Source organism: Myotis myotis, unplaced genomic scaffold (assembly GCF_014108235.1).
Source record: "Myotis myotis isolate mMyoMyo1 unplaced genomic scaffold, mMyoMyo1.p scaffold_m19_p_17, whole genome shotgun sequence".
NCBI classification, from domain to species: Eukaryota; Metazoa; Chordata; class Mammalia; order Chiroptera; family Vespertilionidae; genus Myotis; species Myotis myotis.
Window position 1 is genome coordinate 25,064,154 of NW_023416321.1, and position 22,207 is coordinate 25,086,360.

General features: G+C 49.1%; 1 protein-coding gene across 9 annotated transcripts in view; it reads right to left on the minus strand.

Annotated features, from left to right (window-relative positions):
* MSI2 (musashi RNA binding protein 2) overlaps positions 1 to 22,207 on the minus strand; it is a 355,927-nt gene that overhangs the window by 298,468 nt on the left and 35,252 nt on the right. The window lies entirely within an intron of this gene.

The window sequence follows — 22,207 nt, forward strand, 5'->3', positions numbered from 1 at the left end:
TCACAAAAGGGGGGCACATCACCCAGGGGCAGTGGGCCAGCAGCAAAGGCCGCCACTGGAACTGGACCTTGGATCTTTGGGAGTGCCCATCGAGTGTCCAGCTGATGCCGCATTTCCCTGGATATTACGGAGCTCCATCAACCTTGGGAGCAGGGAAAACCCAAACTGCTTCTCAGACAAGGATCTCCCCAAGTCCACGGGACAAAGTAATGCTCTCCGTCAAAACCCTGAGAAGTCTGTCTCACCACCCCCCCCCCCCCCCGCACCCCATTTTCATGCAAGATTTGAGGCCTGGGTTTTTGTAGAATCAGTCTGTGTAACAGATGAGGAAATAGCCCTACCCTGGATTACAAGGGGTTGATGTCCAGGGGAGAGTCTTGGGGTCAACTTCTTCTTCTATGTTATGACCTTTTATTGCACATTTGCAAAACATGCACAAAGGTACGGAGATCACTGTAATGAATCCCCCACCCATCACCCATCACCAATCATTACCATCCTTCTTACTTTATCCATCCCCACTACCCCCCAGCATATTATTCTAATCAACCACTTCTTTCCCAACCTGTTTCTAACCAACCGGACACACAAGTCCCAAATAGGCTTTGCTCACTGCTGTGCGTCCCTTACATTTTCACCTGAAAACTCTCCGGGTGGCAAACTAATCCCAGAGGCTGGCAACCACCACACCTGGGGTTTCCAGCTTGAAAACAAGAGCTCGGGCATGAAGGAGGCCAGGCGCCCCCCGAAGGAAAAAAACCCAACACTGCTCCCTGGTTATGCCACGGTCTCCCGGGAGGCCCAGGACCAGCCCGGCTGCGAGATGTGTGAGGGTCCGCGTGTACATGCTCTGCGGGTGTGTTTGATTAAGGGCTGGCTTATGTTTCCTGGAGCAGGCGTTAGTTTTTATTTCTGGGCTGTCATTTCACCCCTCAAAGTCCAGAATTCTTCCGCCCGGCTTGAGTCAACGCACTCCCTCCTCTTCCCAGTCTGTGAATGGCCAGAAATAGTTTCCATTGTCATTGACTTAAATTTCCACTTTGATGATGGGAACAAATATTTTTCTCGCCCTTCCCTGAACAGGAATAAATTTTTCCATTCAAGTCCTTCTGATCAGAGTCTGTGGGCCAAACCCCGAGCAGAAAGTGCAGAGGACAGCGGAGCAAACGGGACAAGCCTGCCTCCCTCCAGCGCCTGGGGTCCGGGCACGGGGCTCGGGCCCCGCTTCATCGCTGCACACCGGCTCCCGTCCCGTGTCCGCTCGCACAGATGCTCCCCAAGCTCTGCTCTAGGGTCTGTAGGGACAGCTGTGAACAAGACAGAGCCTGCCCTACCCTCAGGGAGCTTAACATTTACAACCAGGGCGCAGCTTCCCAGCCCAACTCATCAGGATTTCTCTGGAGCAATTTCCTGACACTGACAAACAGGAACGGCCCACAGCGCGGCCCTCCCTCCTGTGACCACATCTCCCTCTCCAGCTCACCTCCTCTCCCCAGTGCTGCTTTAGCACAAATCCAATGACTCCCCAGGGAGCAGGCACAAGCCAGGAGACAAATCAGCCCCTTGGCTGCGGGGAAGGCTGCGGGCCTCGCCCAGGGAGAGAGCACAGAGCTCTCCGTCTCCGAGAAGCTGGTGGAATTTCCATAACTAATATTCTGAAGCGCGAGAATGCCGGGAGATCACAGGAGGGCAGGGTGGGGGCTTCCTCAGACCAGTTTTTTCTCCTTCTCTAATTCTGATCTAATGTTCTGAGTCACCTTGCCAAGCGAGGCGAATGGCGGCTCTCAAAATGTTGATAATTACTGTCGCTATCTGCTTGGTGGTGCACAGTAACAACTGAGCGATTAGGCCCGGAAGCCACGAGAGCGAACACGACAGTCGCAGCAGCTGAAATAAGAGGCTCCTGGTTCCCCTTTGCAGCCTGTCTGGCCAAGCCATGTGCAGGGGGTTCGGGGTACTGTGAGTCAATGGGAAGCAGCTAGAGCCCCCCTAGAACCCAATTCCGTGGTTCCCCATTACAGCCCAGAGTAAAAGAAAATGCCTTGCCTTGGTCCAGGGGCAGTGCAGAGTCAAGAGGGCTAGAGGAGGGGCAGAGCGAACAAAGGGGACCCCAATGGAATTAGGGCAGAAAAGGGAGAGGCGAGGGGGAGGCTTTGATGTCCCTTTTCCATCTCTGGGGAATGACTATAGGGCTGAGACAGCTTTCATGGCCCCATGGCCCTTCCTTCTCCCTGGCAGGGAACAGCCCCTCTCCTTGAGGCTTGAATGCAAAGACAGCTAGAGTTGGCTTAGCATGTCTTTCTATCTACACCTTAAGGTGGGGGGAGAGGCACGTAGAGACTTCCAGACACCAGCTGCCTATTTCAACAAGAAGAAAGCAGAGAGGAAAGCTGTGGACTCAGAATTCAGGAAGAATTATTCATCCCCTTTGGGCATCACTCAGCTCTTTGATGAGACTCTGAGGGTAGGAACCTGTGACCCTCCCAACTGTCTTAAAATGTTACCTCCAAGTGCTCCGCACACCAGGGAGGAACATCTGACCGTGCGTCCCCCCTTGGAACCTCCCCCTGGAGGGCTCAACGAACAGCCAGGCGTTCCTAACAATCCCCTCGGCTCCCTCGCTGCAAATTGGCTCACACCTGAAAGAGGCGCGATCTCACCTCTGCCCCGAATTCAAGTCCCCACTTTAACGCCTGGATAAAAATAACTCTCCCCGCTCCCCAAGAGAGGCAGCAAGCTGACCATCCCTGTCCCTGCAAGAGAGCCAACGCCCTCTAGCTCCTTCTCCACCCAAAGATGGCTTTCCAGTCCTCTTAAGAGAGACACTCCATGTGAGTATTGAACCAGAAGGCCGACTGCAAGTGTTCACAATTGCCCTCAAGTCTCAGAGCGTAATTGTGTTTCTTTCGATCGGAACACAGTTCAGCAGAGAGCGTCCAGAAAACTTGCAGGCGACCACTTGAAAGAAGAAAGCGGTCTCGTTCCCGAGAAGCTGAGAGTGAGAAGGTGCAGAGGGAAGGGCCTGGCGAAGAAGGGCTGGAGGACTCATCCCGTCAACTCACTGGAGGCCGACATTGAGCAACGAGGTCTGAGAGCTGAGCAAGCTCTCTCCCTGGGAAAGGAGGCGACGAGAAGGGGCACAGCAGGCTGGAATCCCACTCTACCACTAGCTGGTAGTGTGGCTGGAGAGGAGCTGAGCTTTTTGTTTTGGGGGCTTGTTTTCCTCAACAGAAATGAATGCATAAATGGAGCAGTCCTGTCCAGAGCAATCTGCACAATACTATCGTAAAGCAAGCTCTCCGTAAACAGCCTCTGTCCTCTCTGATTGGATCCACGGGGTGGTAAAGGTCTCCAGTCTGACACAGTGCCATCCATCTGTAAGACGCACCCTGATTTCCAAATGCAAATGTGAACAAAAATGTAGCTTGGACTGAGGAAATATGGTGTTTCCAGAGGGGATCTGAAAGGTCAAGTTCTTGTCCTGGCTGTGCCATCGAAATCTTGTGTGACCTTGAGAAGGTCATGTCGCCTCTAAGTCTCAGTTCCCCCAGTGTGAGGTGAAGAGATGAACTAGAAAACGCTTCAGCCCTAAAAAATTATAATAAGGGTCCCCAGTCACCAGTGACAGCACAGGCTTTGCCTATTTCTAAACATCTGATTCATAACCATCTAAGGAACTTTCTCAGCCACCAGCCAGAAGGCCCCTACCCATATTCTGCATAATCACCAGCTGCCCCAGCTCAGAAGGCAAGACCAAGGCCACAGCTCCTGGGCCCTCTTTGCCCTGGACACAAGCATTGTCCTTCCAGGGCCCACACACCCCAAGTCACAGGCCACGGCTGGGGAAAGAGGCATGGAGAGCTTGGCCTTGGTCTGGCCTTCTCCGAGGCTGGCCCTGGAGCCACATGCACCATTGAAGCCTAGTGGAGAGAGAGGTTTCCCAGCCAACCTCCCCACATCTCTCCTTTACCAGCTCCATACCTACATTAGGAAATTTACATTGAACAAATCAGCCACGGAATCCTGAGGAGCACAGACGTTCCTGCTGTGCGGCATCTTCTTTGCACTTAAAAGGCAAAACAACATAAGAAAATAGCAAAGGGGAAACTTGCAACTCAGATATTCCCTTTCCTCCAAGACCTGGATTCAGGGAGGTGTTTTAGGTGCTTTGACGCTGGCTACCTTTTCTCCCCCCACAGCCCCAGCGAACCCAGACCCCCGCAGGCACCTTCTCCAACCTGGGTTTCAGATAGGTCCCCGCATCCTCCTCCACTCAAACTGCTCATGAACATCGCTGGCGCCCCAACCTCAGCCCCCACCACCAAGCTCTCTGGCCCACTCTGGATCCTCCGTAATAACATGGCCACCCTCTCTGAACAGGTGAAGAAAGTGAAACTGAACAGACCCCAAGGCCAGGACCCAAGGGTGACCTCAGAGGTAAGGCAAGAGTCCTCAGACTATCGTTCAGAATATGTCTCATGAGGAAGACTCAGAACCAGTGAAGAATCTAGAATCGGGGGACGGCATCCAAGAAAAGAACATCCAGAAGAAAAGGCCACCCCCAGCAATGTAGACCTCACTGGACCTCCCACCGCATCTTCACGGTCCTCCTCACCCAGCCCCAGGCACGCTCACCCCTGCTCACCTTCACGCCCTGCTTTAAACCTTTCCCAGGACACAGGACCGTGGCCAGGCCTCCAGTGCCCATGCATGCCTTGGTTCTAGGTTTACCAGCTGCATGGCCTCAGGAAATAAGTCCCTATCTCAGAGCCCTGACTTCTCTATCTGCCGTGTAAGTTCATTTCTGTCCTATCTACTCCATGTCTCAAAACTATAAAATGCGACACAGTGTTAGAGGGCAGTTATTACTAAATTATGCTAATAATGCTAATTGAGATCGTTCAGATTCTTTAGGCATTAAGTCCTCTTTGTGCATTAATTCTGCCTCCCTGATGGGATTGTAATTTCCCCCAAGGACAGAGGTTATATCTCTTTATTTTTTCAAAATGCCTAAAATAGGATTCTCCACACATCATAATCTCAGTTGGTGGTAGAGGCCAAGCCATGGCCATGGAGAGCAAGCGCCCCACCACCACCACCCCCTGGCCCTTGACAAGCATTGACTAATCGACAATTGACTAATTGACTACACAACACCCCCTGATCAGCAGCACTCCAACAGGCAAGCCACTTCCAACCGATCATCGGAGATGGCAGCGGGGAAAACAAAAGGAGTCTAAACCCCAAGTCTGGATGGCACCCATCTCTGACACACACAGGCCCTTAATGACGGGCGGGCACTCAGAAAACAGCACTCCTATGAACAGTGGCGACACCAGCCTAATTCTACCTACCTAGCTCCCCTTTCTTTCTTGGTGCCTCAAAGCCTTTTGAGAAGATCAGCAGGATGTAAATTATTAAATTATGATGCCTGGTGCCATATCACTAACAAGCAGTCTATAATCTCTGACACAGGAGAGGGGAACAAAGGACAGAATCTGTGATGAATCCATAAAACTGGACCCCACACTGTCACTCCGTTCCTATAGTTGCCTCTCAAACACCCGCGCATTCAGAGTAGCCTCCCTCCCTCCTTCATTTCCATCCAAACATGGAGGGGGAGGGCAAGTATACATGGAAAAGGAAGAGAAGCATATGCTTTTCCAAACTCAAAAAAGTCAAAATGGCCCTTGGCCTCGGTCTTCTGGGCTTGTAAAGTGAGGGCCCGGCTGATTGACTCCTCAGCTCCCTCTCAGGTCTAAGAGGTCTGGGGCTCGTGGATTTATCGCTTTGCATTATCCACTACTTTACACTCTCCAGAGAGATTTCCCTTCTCGTTAATGTTATAGCCCGGAGTTGACAATACGACGGGTCATGGGTTGGATTTCGAGAGGCATGTAACAAGGCCTCTGTGCAGCCGCGCGAGGCCCTTTCTCTGAAGAGCACCTCTATCCACTCGGCAGGATGTCAGATATTCCATAACAACGATGATGATGACAAACGGCGACTTCAAAGCCCTCTCCTGTTTACTGTCTCAAGGCCTCTCAGTCCCCCGCGTGAGTCGATGTGCACATATCCCCTGCACCGCCTCCTCCATAGCAAAGACCTAATTTAGACAGAGGCAAATTAGCTCTGTGGGGTGAAATGCATTAACCAAGTCTCCCAAACAGCACAAATCTAATTAACTGAAAATCAAAATTGCAAAGCTGCCGAAAAAGATTTCCACGGAAGAAGTCTCCTAAGGATTGAAGGAAACTTGTGGGCCATGTGACCTGCCTAATCCAAGTCTCGCTGCTTAACGGGATAAATGCTGTCGAGGGTGTTTGGGTCTCTTTGCTTTTTCACTGAGGTCTGTTTTCTCTAGCTCACCTACATCGTCAGTGGGCTTCCAAGAGTCTGAGGGTACATGCAACGACCATGGAAAGCCTCCTTTCCGAGGGGTGGGCCCACCTTCGAGACCCTTCGGTGCCTGGTTGGGGACTCCTCTCTCCTCCTGAACATCTGCCCACCTCCCCTATTAGACGCTCCTTCATCTGGCCCCCACCCCCCAGAAATGTTGGCAGCATTGGGGCCAATGGCCCCCACACGGAGTCCTTGAAATAACCGAGTCACGTTCAAGCCAGGATCCCCTGGGACAGGCAGGTGAGTTGGCCTGGGTTTTGTCCCCACTCCTCTGAGCTGCCCCAGGCCTAAGACAGCAGGACAGTCGCTGGGGTAGAAAGGCTTCCTTTTAACTCCAAAGCCTATGAGCTCCTGCCTTTGGGAAAGAGAGCACAGAGGCCTCCCACCCCACGTCACATCCTGCTTTCAACTCTCCACGGCTCCCCACTGCCCAAGACAGTGGTTCTCAATCTTGGCTGCACTTAGAATCATGTGGGGAGCTTTAAAAACAAACAAAACCTAAAGCCCAAGCCACACCCCGAACCAAGTACATCAGAATTTTAGAAGGAAGAGCTCCAGGCAACCAAGGCTGAGACACTGCTCTAGACCAGAGCTTCTCAAACTTCCTGGGAATCTTGTTAAAATGTAGAGGCTGATTGACCAGGCCCGGGTGGGGCTCCCAGCTCTTGTGACCGGCCCAGAGACCCTCTCTGAGCCACAAGGCTCTAAAACCAAAGTCCAAACTCTGTGGCTCTAGATGCATGTGATCTAGCCCCTCTATTTACTCTTTCCCATCTCTTGCCCCTGCCCAACTCGTATGCCCCCAAATGCAAACAGCTCCCCAACACACAGGGCTATTTCTCCCCTTGGTGGCTGTGTCTTCCCTTCGGCAGGAAAGTCCTTTCCACAATTACTTCATCTTCCTGGAGAACTCCTACCAACTGCTCTGGGCTGGCCTGTGCCTCCACCAAAAAATCATAGATTGCAGTCCTAACCGCCCCCAGCACCTGTAAGTGTAATCGTTCGGAGATAAAGTCTTTAACGAGGTAATTAAGTTAAGATAGGGTCATCAGGGTGGGCCCTAATCCAATAGGACTAGTGTCCTTGTAAGAGGAGGAAGTTTGGACAGACACGTGCACACGTGCAGAGGGAGACAATATGAAGACACGGGAGAAGATGATCGTCTACAAGCCAAGGAGAGAGCCTAGAACAGATCCTTCCTCAGACCCTCAGGAGGAACTGGCACTGTGAAATCAGACTTCTGGCCCCAGAACTATGAGACTAAAATATCGGTTGCTTAACTACCATCTGTGGCACTTTGTCACAGCAGCCCTGGGAAGTGAACCCACCACTCTTCAAAGCCCAACGCAGGTACTGCCTCCTTCGGGAGCGTGTCCTGACCAGCCCCTGCAGACCCCATTGCACCACTGGCCATCTCTTGTGCCTCCAGGGTGCCTGGTCCTGCAACTCCCAACTACGGGAGCTCTTCGAAGGCAGGGGCCCGATCTCCCCATGTCTGGGGTCCCAGCACCTCCCACGGTGCACAGCACATGGAAGCCCATGGTGCACAGTACATGGAAGGTGGTGATGGGTGTCAACCAGATTGAGTTTAAGGAAAGCAAACCTCACCTCACAAGCAGTCACTTCCCAGTGAGTTCCCCTGCCTCCCTGCCTGCCTGCCTGCCTGCCCACCTGCTCCCCGCTACTCATGTTTCCCTCCAGGCAGCCAAGAATGATCACTGTTTTGAACTGGGTTTTGTTTTTATTGTGTGTGTGTTTTAAGCCACCATATTGAAATGCAAACCGCCAGGTGTTAAAAATGGTGCCCCAAGCCATGAGGGGCAGCTGGTTCCTGCAGACCAGCATTTATCACATTTCAGTAAATACACAAAAGGTCCTCAATTCAAAGCCAGGAAGAGAAAGTAATTCTTTTGTCCAAAGGCATTGGTAACTAAACCAGGGAGTGAAGGCAGGTTCAGACTGTTGCTTCACCATCCCCTGGGGCGTGGATGTGTTTTATGCTGGGAGAGGAGACCAAAAAAGCATTTTGAGCTTGTACTATGTAAGCCCAGCACTTTCCCAAGCCCATTGTATTTAAACTTCCCTGTCATCCTAAAGGATGGCTGAGAGCTCGGGAAAGGAACGCCCACCTTTGCAAGAGGGAAATCCCCACCCCTCTTGGAACTAAGATGGGACCTGGGAAGCTGTGCTGTAGAGGAGGAGGATCCAAAAAGGTCCATGAATTCAGACAAACAGAAGAAACGAACTCCTTCACGTTCAGAGGGCAGAGGAGAGAGTCAAGTTAAAAGTTACAGTGCCCTCCAAGCCTGTGAAGAGAAGCCCAGGCACCTTGGTCGGTTTCTTTTTCCTTTTCACACAGAACCTGAAATATGAAAGGGTCACTTTCTATTTGGGGTCGATTTATACTCCCTAGTCTACAGGGTTCGCTCTTTTGAAGGTTATGAGGCTGGCCTGCCTTGAAATTCCAGCGCAGCGTTTCATCCTCGCGGGGGCCACCCTGGGGGAGCCTTTCCAACCTGCGCCCTGGGAGCCTGCGGCCCATCCCGAGCCCCTCAAACACCACCACACCAGGTCTCCTCCACTTGGTGGTTTGAAAAGAAAAACTGGGAAGGGGATGTAGAGGGCAGGCAGGAATTGCTACATAGCCCAACACTGGCTTTGGATTTAAGGCACTTTCTTCCTTGCAAAGTTGCCTGCAGGCACTAAGAAACCATAGAGTGGGGTTCATTTCTCCCAGACAGGGTGCTCCCCATGACCCTCTGACAGCCACATCAGGTGGCCCTCCACCAGTGCACTCCCCACCCTGGCTGCTACCACATGCTCCGTCCCCCCCCCTGAACTCAGTAGCAGCCCTTGCAGTTGTAGCATGGTTGCTTGTCCCTTGAGAAAGCAGATACTCAATTCTCTCCCCCAGCCTTCCTTCCCACGGTTCTTGTGCCACAGGCATTATCCCACCAGCTCTCAGTGGTTAGGGTCCCTTCAGAGACCTCCTAGGACACTGATGGGTTGCTTAACTGCTTCTAGACCTACTATGATGTCCCTCTTTTATCTCTTATACTTTGCATAACAGGAGTTCAAAATATAGGAAAGCCTGCTCCTGGCAAAGAAGCAGGTCCATCCCCAAGCTGTTCAAGGGCCCAGCACCCCTTATCATCTGCTCAGACGTCACCGCAGCCATGCTGCGTCATGCAAGCCCATGGTTGATCTCAAGGGCCAAAGCCCTCCTGTAGCTTACCTAGTGTCAAGGGCTCCCTGGCCACAGCCCCCAGCGGGACGGACCTGCAAGCCCAATTTCCTACAGACCATCCTCACCACCACAGTAACAACAACAGTAACAAGGGCCACCATGGATTGAGCATCTATTGTGCTCTGGGCACTACAGGAATTTAACGTGTTACACAGAAACTCATGGAATCCTCACAGCATTTGTCAAGCAGGTGTCACTGTTCTATGCAAAACAGTTTATTACTCCTTTCATAGTGATAAGCGAACTAAGGCTAAGAGAGAACAAGCAACTTGCCCAGGAGGCAGAAAAGGGTTTGAACGCAGGTGTGTCTATCTGATGCCAAGGCTCTCTCTTCAGTGGTGCCGTGTCAGCTACAAAGATTCTGGGGCCTCTCCTAGCCTGGCCTCGATGTGCACAGCACCCAGGTGGAACACTCATTAACATCCCCATTGCACTGGTGGATAAACTGCGGCCTAAGGAAGAAGCAGATTGCCCCACCCTTCCTTTAGGGAAAGAAGGCAAATCTCTTCCTTCTAAGAGACAGGTCTGCAGAGGCCCAGCCTCTCCACTGAGCTCTGCTCTTAACCTACAGTGACTCCCAGGTGCTCTGCTCCTGCTCCATTCTGGAAGCAGAGCGATGTGCCAAGTGCCCCCAGCAGTGTTGCCTCAGGAGGCAGCACATAACCCATAGCCTACGACGCAGAAGCACGATACAGGCTCAGGCAAGTCTGCAGACCTCCTTCAGGCGAGAACCAACACACAAATGCTAGTTCCTTCACTCATGAAGGCTCAACCCTTCACCGTCCCCACCACCACCCTCTGCCAGGAGACAGGCTGCAGCCTGGTGCACAGAGACCCATCGCCCACGTCTTGAGGCAGGCCGGCCTGCTCCCGAGTCCCCTGATTACTAATAGCACTTAACTCTGGCCTCAAGAACCCTTCTGCCACCAAATCGTGACGTCCTCTCTCCTTCGCGCTGGCTGTCATGCAGCGAGACTTGCCCAGCAAGGCCCTCCCCGCCTCCCCTTCCCCAACTGTTCCTTCCTCAGCTCAGATCCCAGGGAACTGACACGTGACCATCTGGAGCTGACACCTGCTTTTCTGAGAAGGAATTCCCCTCAAGGACAATCAAGTCATAGCAACTAAATCCACGCTTATTTGTGCAAACATTTCCTAATATTTATAGCATACACTTTTCTTGCAAGACCACACACATGCAATATGCATGACATGTACAAATTCCTCCTCTGTATATTTCATGGTTTATTACACTCTTCTCCCCATGGCAGGATCTTCTAGAACAAGTGGCAGACAAGAGGCTTGAAGCCACTTATTCTGAAGCCCCTCCTGGAAGCTGACTGGTGACGAAGGGAAATCTAAACTGTCAAAGGCCCAAAGCAATTTCAGAATCAACTGGCACCAGGCATAATCCCTGATGATCTTGTGATCCAAGTACAAGGAGGGGCTTGCTCTGAACACAGCTTCCAGCTTGCAGGAAAGAGAGATGCACTTAGAAGTTCCTTAGCCCCAAACTTGAGGCTAAAATTCTCTGTGATGATTAAGCCCAGCAGAACAGATGATCTATAGACTTGCTTATGTTCAAAGAGTCTGTGCAGGGCATTTTAACTTATTAAAGAGCATTAACATTTCTTTTCAAAGGCTTTCTCCCGTTCACAGGAAATCTCGGTTGACATACCCAAGACTCAGTCCCAGCCTATAGGATCACAATGGCTAAGAGTCCAGGATGTGATCTCCCCATATCATGATGGGAATAGAGGCAGCCCTCAACTTGAGGAACCTGCCAGTGACCTTGGCCAAGCTTCAGTTTCCCTTAGCTCAGCTTCAGTTTCAAGTTCCTCAATGGTTCCATGGGACCAATAAAAAGCCCAATCGCCTGGCCGGTGTGGCTCAGTAGTTGAGCATCGACCTATGAACCAGAAGGCCACAGTTCGATTCCAGGTCAGGGCACATGCCCCTCGGCCCTCCCCCCGCCCTCCCTGCAGACTTAAGGACTGAAGCATTATTTTTATGTTGTTTCCATGGGAATCCTCATTCCCACTCCCAACAACCAACGTATAAAGGACCTTTTGGAAGAAAAACAGCCCACCTTTCACTTTGGGGATGACTGAAAAGCCACGCAAACCCACGGGGCTGGCGGATGGGAACAAAAAGATAGTGTAAGGGGAAAACCAGGGTCCAAAATTACATGGTAATATGCCAAAGAGTGAAGGTGGCAGGAATGGGGGCTGAACCAATGTGGGTCTGAATCCCAACCAGAATAAAAATCTGCCTACTGAATTTTGGGCAAGTCATTTAACTCAGCTCCAGGCTTCGGTTTCCTCATCATTAATATGGGGCCATTTTAATTGTTTCACAGGATTTAAACAGAAATTAAATTTAATGAAAATATGCATATGAAAGAGCGTGGTACATAGAAAAAAACACAGCACTGAAGACCCTTGATTATGTGCAAGGGATGTTATATTCATCATCTCAGTGAGTCCTTGAAACAACCTTGGAAAATGATGGTGATGGTGGTAGTGGTGGTGGTGGTAGTGGTAGTAGCTATTACTGTTTGGTTTATTCTGGCTTATAACTACTACAATCCAGGTACATCATCTCATTTAATCCTTATAACTACTTGGGGGACAGATATTATTCCCCACCCCCAACCCCCATTACAAATGAGGAATTTGTGATCCAACAGCTAATACATCATGGGGCCAAGTCTGCAACTCAGACCTGTCTGACCACAAAGGCAAAACCCTTGCCTCTCAGTGAATACAGATCCCTTCATTCACTCAGTGGATACTGATGCCTCTGTTTCTCCTTCATATAGTTACTAGCCATCTTCTGCATCTCAGGCTCTAGGTAAGGCACTTGAAATAGAGCAGTGAACAGACAGACACTTTCCCTACTCTCCTGTAGTTTATGGTCCAAAAGGGAGAAAAAGACAATTAAGCAAGCGATTACTATGATAGGGGGTGGATTAGTCAGGGCTCTCCAGAAGAGCAGACTCAACGGGAGGTCTATATGATGTTAGAGAGAGAGACACAGAAAGGGATATTTATTTTAAGGAATTGGCACACAACTATGGCAGCAGGCAAGTCAAAAATGCATAGGGCAGGCCAGCAGGCTGGACATTCAGTAAGAACTGATGTTGAAATCTGAAGTCTGAAGTTCCCCAGGGCAGACTGGCACCCTGGAAACTCACCGAGGAGTTTCTATGTTTCAGTCTGAGGTAAAACTGCTTCTTCCTCCAGAAACCTCAGTCCTGGCTCTTAAAGCTGTCAACTGATTGGATGAGGCCCACACACATTCTAGAATATAATCTGCCTTACCTACACGGATTATAAATGTTAACCACATCTCCAAACTCTTTCACAGCTTACAATTTCTAGCTTCGTATTTGACCAAACAACTGGGTATCATAGCCCAGACAATTAACCATCACAGGGGGTATATGAAGTGAATGTTAAGGAAACACAGAGAGGAAACCTGGGAATTTAGTAAATAGGGAAGAATAGGGAGGCATCAGAAGCTCAAAATGTTCCTCAAAAACTATGGAAACTTATTCATCAAAGACTAAGTCCTCATATAAACGTACCAGGGATGCCCCAATTAAAGGAGCCACAGTGAATCCTTTTGAGAACCAAATAATTACTTGGTCTATCAGCATGCTTTTTAAGATGATGTGGGGGTGTCCTTACAGCACATTTTCATAAAGCGATCACAGTGTGAACAGTTAAGAATATGAAGGCTGGCTGAGTGTTTGAAAGTGATGAGCAAAAAAAGAAGGGCATGTGCATGCATCTGTCACCAGATGTCCCCAATTCCTGGGAACGTGAGGGGACAACAGAGTCTCCTTCCTGCCTTTCCCATCCATTTAAGACAAACAGCAGTGACTTAAATGTCACTTGACTCTTCCCTCCATCCTCATTTAAGAGCGCTGCAGAACCTTGCCCAGAGTTCCCTGCTCGATAGCTCAGGGTTGGAGAACAATGGGGTGGGGACGTGTCCCCAGAGGAGACATATGGAGGCTAACAGGACTCTGTTCTGTTACTCAACCACTGTAAGGTCATCTGTTTGATGAAATGACAGACAAGCCTAACTTTTTAACAAGCAGCTCTCAGTGGAAAGCGCACCCTCTCTCCCTCTCATTAGCAGGCAAGAAGGTTCCTCTCTGTGGCAGCAGTGAACTCCAAGCCCCAGAAGGCCTGTGGGTGGACAGGGACAGGCAGACGGAAACACTGGAGGCAGCGAGACAAGCAAGTCCTCATCAGGCAGAGGACCAGATGGGACCTGGTCTGGTCTCCCCCGAGGCGCAACTGCTCTCCGCCCCGGCCCCACCCTGGGCAAGCAGGAGCCAGGCTTCTCTCTACTCCATGCGGATGGCTAGAAGGAAATCCACGCCAGGTTGGGATCCCTGTTGGTGTTACTCACGGAGCACACATTCAATAAATACCTGTTGAAGGAATGAGTGTATCTAGACCCTAATACAGTATCAGCACCATATTCTCTTTAATATGGACAGAGCAGAGGTTTGGAAGTGACAGCTCATAGAGCCTTTCACACTACTGTGTGGGTCACACTACCCATTTATAACGAGCTGGACGAGGGCGTCACGGAAGGCCATCTAAATGGTGGGAAAGGAGCAGCACGGGCGACCCTGGCCTCCATGGAACAGCAGCTCTGACCTGAGCAAGTCACTCCTCAGCTGGTTCCTTGTCTTGAGATGGAAGTGTCTCCTCACGGGTGGTTGAGGGATAGCTTTAACCCCCAGGTGCTGCCTCCCCGTCATGAACTGACCTCATGCTAACAATGAGGAGGGCCCACCGTCCAAGGCGTGGAGCCAGTCGCCCCAAACCTCGTCAGCAACAACACACAATCATCAACCACTCTGGCCAAGTCGGCCCCGGCCGCTGAGGCTCGCTGGCGCTGCGGCGGATTCTTCTCCCAGAAGACTAATTATTAGCTCTTCCTGAAAGCTGTTTGTTTGGAGGCGCGCACTACCAGGTGAGTGTGCGTTGCTAAGAACAAAGGCCCAGAACACAATTCCCCTCATCCTCTTCCCCTCATCCTCCACGTGGGAGGCCCCAGAGACACCTGGCTCTCTCTGAGCCTGGACCAGTGCCTCGTTCTGGCCCGACAATGACAGAGAGAAAATACACTACACACACCCAAGGTCCCTTCAGAGTGCCCCTATGGGATTCAGCACCACCTCACCCCCACATATCCCAGCCGTGAATGCCTGGTCCTCTTGCTGGCTGCAGCCCACTTCAGGGTTCATCCTTCCCATCAGACTGGAAGCTCCCTGAAAGCAAAGGCTTGGTCTGTCTATTCCTACTTTATGTCCAAACCCCACAAAATACCTGGCATGTCTTAAGACATGTCTGATACACTGAACTGGGATCCCCAAGGATGGGCTGCAGGGAGTCCTTTGAAACTGCAGGCACAGCCCTCTGCGTGAGGGCCTCCTAAGGATGTGTGTATGTGACCATGGTTCTCAAGAGAGGGTCCAAAGGTGTCACCATCCGCTCAAAGAGGGCCCAACCAAATGTGCCTATGCCCGCTGACAGAGGGTGAGCCCTCGGCAGGAACAGAGGGTGAACTCATCACTGTCATCCTCATCCTGACAGTCCATGAGTCCTTGATGGCCTCGCTCCTTCAGATAAAGCTCCCCTTCCCTCCTCCCTCTACTTACTCAGATCCCGCCCCCACCCCCCACCCCCTGCTTCCAGAGCTCCCTCAAGACCATCTCCTCTGAGAGGTCCTCCCGAAAGCCCCCAACAAGAGCCTGCACTATTGTCCTTCTGTGTTGGCAATGACCTGGGTGCCACCTCGCATGACACCCATTGCTCTAGCAAACCATGTCTTACATCGTGGATATGTACATTCCCATACACACAACTCTGTAAGCTTCTGAAAGTCAAGAACTAGGGTCTTCTTCGTTGAAGTGCCCATCGTATTAGGAACTCAATAAATAAACATGCTGACAGGCATTCTGAGGGGTGTAATAAAATAATATTGCCCAGTACAAACTCATTTTCAGTAAAGACTTTCTTTTATACAGTAAGGATACAATTTTGAAAGCACTATCCCACCACACAAACAAAAGCAACTAATATTACGGTCCCCGGTTCTCACCCTGACCCTGTCCGCAAGCACAGGTAAGATTTATAGAGTTGTACTCATAATAGCAATACAATGTTCGCCTCGATATTTTCCCCTTAACACTGTGTCTCTAAACATGCTTCCACGTGGGACTAAAAGCCTGTGTTCTGTCCTGTGATTCTCCTCGTGGGGTTACTCAAACAACCAACCCAGCATATGTCAAGCTGTGCAATTCCATTCTTTCATAACAGAACGTTTCCCCCCATAGGCAGCGTCTCTTCCCCAGGTGTTAGAGCAGATTTTCTTTCTCATTTCCCAGCACATCAAAGGTCTGTTTTCACATGAAAGCACTCAACTGAATATGGAGTGATACCAACTGCCCTCCGCCAGGAGCCTCACCCACGGCAGGGTGGTCCTGGCCAACAGGTCCCTCAAACAGATTTGGAAATCGCCTCATACATCCCCAGTTGGGACCTTTGTCTCCAGCAATCCTGCCCTTCCCTTCCGGACCTCTGACCACCCCTGGGAGCCTGGGCTTTTTTCCTTCTCTCCAAACCACGAGTGTTAGGTCTCCCTTTCTCCTCTCCCTCACAGGACAGCCAGCCAGCCACTACCTCTGCTGCTGATGTTCACCTGGGGCTATCCCCAGTGCCTCCCCAAAGCTACTCCCTTGCCCAGGATCTGCTGCCACCAAATACCTAGGGACCTAGCCTGAGCTCTCATTTACTTGCCTGTTTGTGTGAAAAGAAACAGCATGCTCCCAGCACACACGGAGCCTGCTGTCATCCGGGAGCTTCTCCTACAATGAGGGTCAACAGGCCCAGGCATCAGTGGTGTTCTCCAAACACAGTACACAGAAGCTAAGAAAAGGCTCGCAAGCTAACTGATGCTCCCCAAATGCCCACAGTAAATGAAAAAATATTGTGTCTGACTCTGTCCCAGGGCAGGAAAACAGCACAGGGAAGACACGGCCTACCAAAGCGGTGGTTTCAGTGTCATTGAATAATAACTGCATTTTAGTGCCCGGATTTCTTTTCCTAAAAAGCAAGCATGAAGTCAACCTCATTGCTGATCAGAGAAATTCAAATTAAAACCATACTGAGATACCACCAGACTGGCAAAAATTCGTAAGCCTAATATGCTGGTGAGAATACAGAGCAATGAGAACTCCATATTACTCGTGGGGCAGCTCCTAGGAGGAGGTCTTCAGGACACAATTTCCAGGAAACCTGAGTTATACATACCCTAAACTCCTAGATGTACATTCTGATAAACTCTCACATCCATACAGCAGGACATATGTACAAGGATATTCACAGCATCACTGTTTGAGTGGCCATAAAAATAAAATTGAGAACTCAAATGTCCACTGAAAGGAGAAAAGACCCGCCCCATCAACACTATATAGCCACAGGCAAGGGGAGTGAATGTCAAAGACATCAAGCTGAAGGAAACAAAATATTTCTGTGAGCAAAAAGCAGGCAAATCCACACATGGCTGGTGGGCGGGGCTTAACATTGTGAAGGAACACACAGCAGTGTGAAAGGTACCAGTAATATTCCATTTCTAAGCCATGCGGTGACTATGTGGGTATTCGTTCATTGCTGTTCACGTTTTACACGTGCATTTCACATGTTTTTGTACGTATGCACTATTTTATATGTGTGTCAGGGACTCAGCTCAACTCAAAGTAAGCACCTCTCCTCTCTGTGCAAACAGTCTTCCTCTGGGACCTCTCATTCTCTCTAAAGGAATTTACTTGTTAAGAGCTCTAGCACTTACTAGCACCCTTTTCCCTTGAGTCAAGTCAAAATTCCAACGAGGAATAGCAAAACCTAAAGGGAAATGAATATTCATGCCACAGAGTTAAGTTCTACTTTAGAAAAATCTCTGCATCCCCAGCATATAACTGGGGCCGTAACAGCATGGTGCTTGGTGCTTCGGGATGTCTTTCCTAACAAGGCCAATCCCCACCCCAGGGCACTCCGCACTGCCATGCCTCTTCTGGAGGAGAAAGGAGAGCTTCCTGAGACTTCCCAGGGCCCACCAGGTCCGAGACAGACTCTGTGAGCGCACTCTGTCTTGCAGGCAGCACTCAGCTTCCTTCTGCAGGCGCCCTTGTGGAGCATGACCAGGAGAAGGGGGTGGTTCCCTCACCAAGGACCTCTTCAAAGGACTCGCCTCTTTTTAACACCAACAAATTCTCAGTCCTCTGCTCCATTCACCCTTCAATCCAGCAAAACCTTCTCTGTATCACTATTTTCCTTTCTGTTCCAGAAAACCCCCAAAGTGACTGGTGGCCAGATGTAGTCCTGCCCCTGCTCAAACTGCTCCCCTTCCCCATCTCACCCCCCAAGCCCACCCTCTACCCATCTGGTTTACCTGATTCTCACACCACCTTGGACACCCCTTACACCGCAAGCCATCTTCTTGAACTCCCAAGAATCAACCCATACGCCGCCATCTCTGCTTCCACCAAGCCAGGTGATCTGGGACTCGGTTCCTACCCTTCCCTCTCCCAACTCACTCTCCCACAGCGGGTCACAACTCTACCTCCTGAAAGTCTAATGCTGTGTCTGTTCAAGGAAGCTGGCCCCTGGTACCGAGCAGATAAAGATGCCTCCCTCCCAGCCAAAACAAAGCTATATTACAAACCACCCCTGTATCCACCTGCACCTTCTCTCCGCATCCAAGCACACGCACTATGTGTTCTGAACTATGAACTAATCTGATATCAAAATATAAACAATATATAATAATACAAACAATCACAATAATATATACGTACTGCATGTGTACAATGTGCCCTGCACTGTGCTGGCCAACATGGGGGTAGACAAAAAAGAGAGACAGTTTCTTGATGGTGGGTAAATCAGACATAGCCATGCAAAGAGTTTTTGTTAACTGAAAAGGGGAGACTGCAGAATATGTGTAACAGGACCTCACATTTGTAAATCATAATATATATCTGTAGTAAATACAGGAAAAACTATGGAAGACTATGCTCTCATTCGTTAACAATGGCTGGGAAGGGGGCAGCCCCCGTGGTAACCTTTATTTTGGATGCAGTAAATGTTCTTATGGTTAATTTCTTATATAAACATGCATTATCATGCAATGGGGAAATTTTCTAAAGTAAATTCTAAAAGAAAAAGATCAAGACAAAATTCCAGCTCTTGGGAAGCTTCCAATCTGGCTAAAGTAAAAGTTAACACACATGGATTGAAAGTGCACAAAACGGCCTAAAAAACCCCAGTACCGGCTCCTTCCAGGGGAAGGACAGGATATCAAAAGATGCCAGCTGCCCAGCTCCGGCAACAAATGCCAATAGAATCAGGAGAGATTTTCGGGCCATGAGTTATCAGGATGGTGTGCAGGCAGGGGGACCTGCTATGTCGCTGGAGGGAGAAGGACAGGAATGGACAGGGGATGAGCCAGGCATGAAGAGCTCCCTGGCTACTCTCAGGCCTAGTCACCCATTTCCAAGGCAGTAACGGAATCATTTGCCCTCACTATAGGTAGAGCATTTTGAATGCACATAAGTCAAATATAATCTCAACCAAGCCAAAAGGAATACCACAAATGTAACACATTTTTAAAAAAAACACTTATTTTGTGAACAAAATAAACTAACACTGCCCTAACCAGTTTGGCTCAGTGGATGGAGCATCGGCCTGCAGACCAAAAGGTCCCAGGTTCAATTCCGGTCAAGAGCATGTACCTTGGTTGCGAGCACATCCCCAGTGGGGGGTGTGCAGGAGGCAGCTGATTGGTGTTTCTAACTCTCTATCCCTCTCCCCTCCTCTCTGTAAAAAAATCAATAAAATACATTTTTTTTAATTAAAAAAAATAAACTAACAAACAAAATAGAAACAGACTCGCAGAGAACAGACTGACAGCTGTCAGACACAAAGCACAACAGTATGGTGATTACAAAGGGAATGGGACACAGGGAAGCAGAAGAGGGTATAGGAGGGATAAATGGTGATAAAAGGAGACTTGGCTTGGGGTGGTAAACACACAATACAATATACAGATGATGTATTATAGAATTGTATGCCTTAAACCTATATAATTTTATTAACCAATGTCACCCCAATACATTCAATGAAAAGGTAAAAATAAAAACACTTATTTTGAAACAATTTTAGGACAGAAGAAATGCAAAGATAATCTGGAGGGTTCCCCTACACCCTTCATCCCAAGCTTCCCCTGATGTGAATATCTTACATAACTACAATATTCTTACCAAAACTAAGAAATTCACATTGGTTCAATATGTTTTTTTGGATTTCACCAGTTTTACCACTGCTGTCCTTCTCTGTCCCAGGAGACAATCTCGGGTAGCACCTTGCATTTAATATAACTGGTTCTTAAACAAGCAAACATTTTATGATTATTTATTCTCTCTTGGTAAGAAAATGTCCTGGCACTCGGAGCAACGACTTTGTCCTTATCACCATCAAAGCAAGCAATCTTTGACACAAATTGACGACCTCCAAAAAAAAAAAAAGAAGAAGAATTTGATCTCCAGTGAGATAAAAACCCAGACAATGACCAAGCCTCTTAACCCTCCATAAGCAACCACAACCCTGGCCTCTCACCACGGCAACTAACTGGTATTTAAAAGTAATTTATGTTAATTGCAATCGAGCATATATGAACATTACAAAGCAAGCTGGCTTCAAACAAAAAAGGCTCCAGAGGAGCTTAACAAAAAATTAATTTTACAAAAGACCTATTTCTTATTCCAACTTGTTTTTAAATATATGTTCTGAGTCACACACCATTAGCCATCTCAATTTATTAATAATCTCGGGGCAACCGACTATCTCAGATCATGCAAAGATGAAATCTTGCATAAAAAGAAAAATGAAATATCTACACACAAACATTAAGCAGGTAGTCAGCTGTGATGACCAGAGAGGATTATTATTACTTTTTAACCAGAATTTGTGGTAGGGCAAAAAAGAGGAAGGTTATATGAACCGGTAACTCAAACTTCATGAAAATTTTTCTCCTCTGAGCTTGAGATTGTTTTAAAATTGACCGGTTCAAACAAAGTTCTTTGGAATTTCACTCTTCTGTCCCCATAACAAAGGTTCGTGATGGGAGCGGAGAGGGTCCCCATATTCTCAAAGACCCTCCTTCTGGCTAAGAAATGAAGGGGCGTTTTGGCATTTTAAAGCAAGAACTAATATTTTAGCTATAAAATCCACTTTGTACATTGAATCAGCAAGACAGCTGTTTATACAGAAACCCTTTCCTCTCTCCCTCCAAGCCCCTCAGTGATTCATATCAGTAATAAAACACTGGCTGGGACAAAGGAAAATAGAATTTGAAAAAGAGAGAAAGGCACCAACAACACATCCCACCATTTTAATCCCGACTTAGCCCGTTTCTCTGAATGAAGCTTCTCAACCTATCCCACTTGTAAAAGAAAAAAGAAACTCTCCCCAAATCAGCCCATCGTTTTGTTGCAGAGCCAGAAATTAGGTACTTATTTGCATAAAAAGTATAGTAAGTGTGACACAGTTCATCTTTCATATGCCCTAGGCTTTGAGATTTGCTTTCTTTTCAGCCACAACCTGAATGACTCACCAGCACCCCAGTCTCCCTCCTCTCCCACTGTCAGCAAGCAGGGTGCAGGCCCACCAGGTTAATTCCTGTGAATGACAGAGGCTTGAGGAGGGAAGGAGGGCCAGGAAGCCACGTGACCATCCATCATGGAAAACAAGCCCTCCCCCACTCCAGAAGGGTGTTTGCACGTTCCTCCACCTCAATTCTCTTCTCCTGCTTACTCTTCAAGGCCCAAATCACCCGTCACTTTCTCTGTGAAGCCAACACTGACCCCCCCCCCCCCCCCCGTGGCGGTCACATAACGCCTAGTGCCGTGGTCGGCAAACTGCGGCTCGCGAGCCACCTGCGGCTCTTTGGCCCCGAGTGTGGCTCTTCCTAAGCCTTAGGAGTAACCTAATTAAGTTAATAACAATGTTCCTACCTATATAGTTTTTTAAAAAATCTGGCTCTCAAAAGAAATTTCAATCGTTGTACTGTTGATATTTGGCTCTGTTGACTAATGAGTTTGCCGACCACTGTAGTGCATCCTTCACCTGTAGATTTAGCACCTCCACCCGTTGATTACCTGCCTTCCCAAACACACTGCACACTCAAGGGCAGAGTAAGTCCCTTCATCATCTCTGTAACCCTAGCGCCATGCGTGCCCTGCACCCAGCCCAGAGCAGGGAATCAACAAATGTTTGTCCAATGAATGAACACAACTCAACTACCCCCCAGAAACCACATCACTAAATGCTAATTACCACTGGCTGCATGAATAATGAATAAAGAAATGAACGAACAACTGTCTCCTTGTTAGCCAAGTTGCAGTCCTTCGGGAGCACAGAGGAGGGATCAACTGACTTGTGGCCGTGGCAGCAGGATGGTTCAAAGACAAGTGGTCTT